The sequence below is a fragment of the Lycium ferocissimum genome, chromosome 9 (genome assembly GCF_029784015.1).
Source record: "Lycium ferocissimum isolate CSIRO_LF1 chromosome 9, AGI_CSIRO_Lferr_CH_V1, whole genome shotgun sequence".
In the NCBI taxonomy this organism is placed as follows: Eukaryota; Viridiplantae; Streptophyta; class Magnoliopsida; order Solanales; family Solanaceae; genus Lycium; species Lycium ferocissimum.
Window position 1 is genome coordinate 47945245 of NC_081350.1, and position 7196 is coordinate 47952440.

At 36.9% G+C, this 7196-nt stretch overlaps 1 pseudogene; it reads right to left on the bottom strand.

Moving 5' to 3' along the window:
• Positions 1-2689, bottom strand: part of LOC132031994 (potassium transporter 5-like) — a 33510-nt pseudogene extending 30821 nt beyond the window's left edge.
• Between the last annotated feature and the right edge of the window lie 4507 nt (positions 2690-7196).

The window sequence follows — 7196 nt, forward strand, 5'->3', positions numbered from 1 at the left end:
GATATTCCGACTAGTTTCTGAGGCCATCCTTTGTATACCAAATACCTAGACATATATAAAAATGCACTACGAACGTGCCCATGGCCTCAAAATTCCCAACGGAGGTCTCCTTGACTGAGTCAACTCCCGGTGTCATAACTCCAATTTTCCAACCCAAGTCCCAAAATGAATCCAAGTGCATTGGGAACTAAACCCAACACACACACAAGTTCTAAATGACCATCCGAACCTCTCGGAGTTTAAGGAATTTCGAAAAAAGTCGATTTGCCCAAAAGTCAACTTTGGGTCAATCATTTTTCACTTTAAGCCTATATTTTTACAAAAGTTGCCCGAATCCAATATAGACACCTCGAGAAGCATGTTAACGATCCCCTCGGGTCAAAAGTAAGCTAATCAATACTCGAGAAAGGAAAAAATGCCTAAAAGACTAAAACGACCAAACGGGTCATTACAAAAATTGGCAGCCATGACCATTCATTTTTAAAGGAATCAGTGGCATACGTGAAAAGTAATTTTTATAATGTCATGTTCTATTGTTGGGTACTTTCAGGAATAATGGAGAGAAATAACGAGCTGCTAAAATTAATTTGTGATGTTTTCTCTTTGAGATATGTTTGTACTCTTAACTTCGTGGTATTTGAGATACGAAAAATGGACATTCCTAAGTTAATTTATGGATCAAAATTGACTAATTTTTTGGATATATGGCCCTTAGGTTATGGGTCAAACGATTTTTCAATAAAATTTTAGTTTTGCCCTTGTGGGCCGCGGTCACATTTCGATGCGTTTTTGAGTTTTGAAATAAGTATAGCATTATATGTTCTTAGATTCGTATTCTAATGTAGATAGTATATTTGATAGACTTCGATCCTCCAAATACCAAAACAACTCCCAAAAAATACCAACAACATCCTCAATATTCTACAAGATAAATATGTATATTCTCATCCAAAACTCTCTTCAAACCTCAATCCATAAACCAACAACATCAACACAACAAACTATCACTCTTATTCTTGTAAATATTCCTAAATCAACGTTGATAAAGAGAGAGATTCAATGATTCATACCTTATCTTTACTAAAGTAGCAAGATCTTCAATATTTACTTTGTTTCCAAGCCAACTCCAACACAGAATGAAATTATAAACGAGACTACACGTTGTCAGGACCTTGATTAATACGCCGTAACTTGAATTTTACTCAAAATCCTCACTTTTTATGTGATATAAAAGAGAGTCTTGGTTGCTGAATTTTCTGGAAATTTTCAAAAGTTTTTGATGGAAAAAATGGGGTTTTTAACCTTTTTATAGTGGCTCAAAGTCAGCGACCGTAGGCAAGATCGTAGCATCACCGTATGCTGATGTTGTTTCGTACTGTCACCTAATTGTAACGTCCATAATTCTCTACTCCGATGTCCTATCGATGATCGGGTTGTTGCGTTGAAAACTAGACTCGACGAACTTCATTTTAGGATTTTGAAACACCTTAAAACTCCTAATATACGTGAAGATATGCCCCTCCAAAGTTCATCCAAAATTCTATCCTTGATTCTGCCAACTTTTTTTACTTTTTTTTCAAATATTCGGCAAACTTATTTTTCTTGATTTGCTTGGTCCCAGAGTCTTCCATAGCTTATTATATGAACTTAAACCCTCGTAACCATGAGATAGATGCATACAATCTCCCATATCCTAGGAAATGCTCCACGTCTACACTTAAACAACTAATGCCTAGTAGATTTCACGTACAAGACTACGAGGTGTAACATTCTCCCCCCTTCAAAGACATTCGCCCTCGAATGTCGGAATACCCGAGGGTTAATAAAATTTCCACGGAACGTTAGTAAAGTATCTCTCGTGATTGAAGCACCTCTAATCTCCTACATGTCACAAGTCCTAATCACAAGTCCTACATGATACCGTAATCAATGACACGCAGTCATACAATGATTAGAATAATATTTCTCATCTTATTGACTCTTAAGGGGGGTTTAAATATAACTCTTACCTTGTAAGCTATTTGCGGATATAGCAGAACCTTACAAGAATTCTTTCGGAGTAGTATCATCTGTGACGGGGAATAAATGGGGATACTTGGACTTCATTTCTGCTTCGGTCTCCCATGTCATCTCTTCCCTATCTTTACTCCTCCATAGAACCTTCACTGAAGTCACGTCTTTATTTCGGAGTCTGCGGACTTGTCATCGAGAATAGCAATTGGTTCTTCCTCGTATGTTAGATTTTCTATAACTTGTATCGTCAACAGGCACGATTCTGGATGGATCTCCAATACACTTCCTAAGCATGGACACATGGAAAACTGGATGAACCCATTTTAATTGATTGTGCTCCTCCAATTCATAAGCCACACCTACCCCTTCGGATGATCTTATAAGGTCCGATATATCGGGGATTAAGTTTCCCTTTCTTACCAAACCGCATCACGCCTTTCATAGGTGATATCTTCAGAAACACCCAATCACCTACTTGAAATTCTAATTCTCGTCGTCGTACATCTGCATAAGATTTCTGACAACTCTGAGCTGTACGCAATCGTTCCTGAATAAACTTTACCTTTTCAATAGCCTGATGAACAAGGTCTGGCCCAAATAAGTTTGCTTCTCCGCCTTCAAACCAACCGGCGGGACCTACACTTCCTACCATATGTAGAGCTTCATACGGAGCCATTTTGATATTGGCATGATAGCTATTGTTATAAGCAAACTCTATCAGAGGCAAATGATCATCCCAACTTCCTTTAAAATCCAGTACACAGGCTCGTAACATATCTTCCAAAGTCTGAATAGTCCGTTCAGCTTGCCCGTCGTCGATGGATGGAAAGCCGTACTAAGATTTACTCGAGTACCAAGACTTTCCCGAAAAGATTTCCCGAACTTTCTTAAGCGTGCGCCTCCGTCTCCGAAATAATTGATGCGGAATGCCATGAAGGCGCACAATCTACTTAAGATATAGCTTAGCATAGTCTTCAGCAGTATAGGTGGTTCTTACTGGCAAGAAATGAGCTGATTTAGTTAACCTATCAACAATCACCTAAATAGAATCGAATTTGCGGCGAGAACGGGCAATCCCGTGATAAAATCCATATTAATCACTTCCCACTTCCATGCTGGGATCTCCATTTCTTGTAATAAGCCACTAGGTTTCTGATGTTCGACCTTTACCTGTTGACAAGTGGGGCATTGAGCTACAAAGTTAGCAATATCTTTCTTCATATCATTCCACCAGTAAAAGCCCTTGAGGTCATGATACATCTTGGTGGATCCGAGATGAATTGAATCACACGGAGTAATGAAATTCGACATGATCTTGTCCGGCCCGCACATTTGGAATGCACAAACGACCTCGATGTTTGAGAAACCCATTTTAATCCAGTTCGAAGGCTGAGATCCGATTTTGCTGCACTCCCTCCTTAATATTAACTAACACTGGATCTTCATACTGTTGAGTCTTTACATACGAGGCAAGAGTCGATTGGGATATATTCTCAGAAAGCAATTCCAGTGTCTTCCGAATCTAGTAAGCGAACTCCCAAATTTGCTATGCGATGAAGTTCCACTACTAAAAAAACGGAAAAAACCGTTGACAAAAACCGACGTCTAGCGTCGGTTTTTTTAACCAAACGACGGAAACCGACATTTTAATGTCCGTCGGTTTAATAGCCTCGCTTTCGGAAAAACGACGGACAACGTCGGTTTCACCATGAACGGCATCGGTTACGTTGTCCGTCGGATTTTATTCAAATATTTTTAAAATTAAAAAAAAATTAAAAAACCGACGGACAGGGGTCGGTTTTGTTAAATTCGGATTTTTTTATCTTATATATAAATAATATATATTTTATGAAAAAGCGACGCCTTCCGTCGGTTTTTTTATATAATTTTTATTTTTAATTATAAAACCGACAGTCGGTTTTTGTAAAATATAAGCATTAATTCCGTAAAACCGAGACGACGTCGGTTTTCTGAAAATCTGCAAAATTAATTTCCATAAAACCGACGGACAGAGTCGATTTTCCGTCGGTTTTCTGGAAAATTTTCAGCATGCAAATCATGCATTTTCTGCAACCACACCTGCACAAAAACCAGTACCAAAATCTGCTCAGAAACCAATAACAAAAGCTGCTCAAAACTAGCATTAAAATGCTCCAAATCAATTATAATGCATCGCCTTAATTGGAACCGTCTTCCCACTTGGTGTCCGCTTATAACGCGCATGTCCACATATTTTACATTCATTTAAATCAACATCTTGCTTATAGAACAACATACAACCGTTTGGACAACAATGAATTCTATCATACGACAATCCTAATTTGGAAACCAATCTCTTTGCTTCATAGTAACTCTTAGGTATGTCGAATTCCGGACTAACTAGTTCCCCTACAAGCTTAATCATTGAATCCATAGCGGAATTTTAAGGTCAATACGATTTGATGTTAATCATTCTAACTACGCAATAGACAACTTAGAATGCTGACCCTACCCAAAGTGGATGACTAGCCTCTTCTAATTCTTGATAGAAGCGCATTGCTTCTTCATTAGGAGGTTCCTCAAAATTTTGCTCAGGTTCAAACCCAGACTGTACGCCAAACGCATCATTAACCATATCATTAACTCTATCATATTGGACGTGACTATATTCCTGCGACACACTACTTTCACCGACAACAATATTGTAAAATATACCATTGACCCCATCAGTCTCTCCATGATCAGTCAAACATAATATTTACTGCTAAACCCGACTATATAAATGAACCCTAACCGCTTCCGGTTCAAATACTTCATACACCGCAATGAGAACAAGGACACCTAATTACCCCTTCATTTTGAAAAGGGTAAAGTGTCATTGCATGTTTGATAAACCCATCAACACCTTCAACAAATTCATCATGTACACCTACCACGATTACTATTATTCATATTATACATCCACATACGATCCATCTACAAAAATATACCCACAAATTATTGAGGTTATAGAAATATATTATAACTTAAGAATTCGACTTAAAATATAACTTAAGAAAACAATCCCAACCATTTCTAACTTTGGATTCTCAATAACAATTCTAACTTTAATAATTTATAAATTTTAACTTTAATAATTTATAAATTCTAACTTTAATATAATTTTGAAAAGCACAATCCCAACTAATTCTAACTTTGAATTCTCAATAACAATTCTAACTTTAATAACTTATGGATTCTAACTTTAATTCTAAAAATTGAAAAGTAAATCTAGTCAAATAAAATCTACATTTTAGTTTTGAGGTTATAGAAATATTATAACTTAATAATTCTAACTTAATTTGAAAAGCACAATTCCAACCAATTCTAAAAATTGAAAAGTAAATCTAGAGAAATAAAATCTACATTTTAGTATTGAGGTTATAGAAATACTATAACTTAACAATTCTAACTTTGAAAAGCACAATCTCAATCCATTCTAATTTAGAATGATCAATAACAATTCTAATAACTTATGGGTTTCTAACAAAAAGCACAATCCAACAACAACAAAAAAACTAGTCAAATAATTAAAGTATATATTTTTGCACATATTCAACATCAACAATATTACAAAGAATGATAACTAAGCTAACACAAATACATTGACAAAGAATATGAAATATAGCACAATCTCAACCCAAAAAAAAAAAAATGACAAGTAAATTAAACTAGGCAAATAAAGTTTACTTTTTTTTTCACAAATTCAACATTAATAACATTGCAAATGATGTTGAACAAAGCTAAATAGACGAGCATTAGGCCTAAAATCTACAAATAAAACTAAGATTAAAAGAATTTTAATCTTACCTAATTTAAGAGAAACTAACCTTCAAAATGGGTTTGGGGTAGGGGGGGAAGGAGGAGCCGCGAGCAAGGCGTTGGCGGCGGCGAAATGGGAGGCGGCGTCGGGCGGAGGGGAGGGGGCGGCGGCTAGGGTTTTGGGGAGGGTGGGTTTAATTTTGAAGAGGGATAGCTGAAATGGGAAAGAATCCCGTTATCGCAATATAGGAAAACCGACGGACAAAACCGACTGTCGTCGTCGGTTTTCCGCACATTTGACCGGATTTTGACCCCAAAAATTTAAAAAAAAAAAACGAAACCGACAACGTCCCGCGGTTTCTTCAAAAAAAAATGTTTATTATTTTTTTAAAAAACAAAATGAATTGTATATTATTTATAATATTTTTTTAAAAATAAAACCGACGTACGACGTCGGTTTTATATTAATTTTTTTTTTAATTAAACCGACGTGGTTTGGCGGAATTATATTTTCAAAATTCGCCAAAAAAAACGATGTTGTCCGTCGGTTTTACCGATTAAAATAATTAAAAATAATTAAAAATACAAAAAACCGACTACGTAGTCGGTTTTCCGTCGGTTTTTTTAAACGACCCAGTGCGTCGGTTTTTGATCCGTCGATTTTTAGCAGTTTTTTAGTAGTGTTCTCTGGTCATTTCCAATTTTTTTGCTGGCACATGCAATAGGCTTCCCATTGATTTGCGACTTAGGGCATCAGCTACAACATTAGCTTTGTCGGGGTGATATAAAATCTCAGTATCGTAATTCTTTAGCAATTCCAGCCATCTTCGTTGCCTCAAATTCAATTCCTTTTGCCTAAATATATATTGAAGGCTTTTATGGTCCGTATAGATATCGACATAACCCCATAAATAATGTCGCCATATCTTTAGCGGGAATCACTCCAAACTCTAGATCATGGTTTGGATAATTTTGCTCATGTTTAGTAGTTGTCGGGAGGCATAAGCAATCACCTTACCATTTTGCATCAACACACATCCCAGGCCGGTGCGTGACGCATCACAGTATACAGTGTAACCCTCGGTGCCTTCTGGAAGGGTGAGGACAGGAGCAGATGTCAACTTATCTTTCAATTTCTGGAAACTCCGCTCACAGGCTTCTGACCATTGAAACTTGGCCCCCTTCTGAGTTAATTTTGTAAGGGGAGCTGCTATAGAAGAAAATCCCTCTACAAATCTTCGATAATATCCAGCAAGACCCAAGAAACTTCGGACTTCCGAAGCGGTTGTTGGTCGGGGCCAGTTCTTAACGGCTTCGATCTTCCGATCATCAACTTTAATACCTTCATCGGACACAATATGGCCTAGAAAAGCCAATCGAAGTTAGCCAAAATTCACATTTGG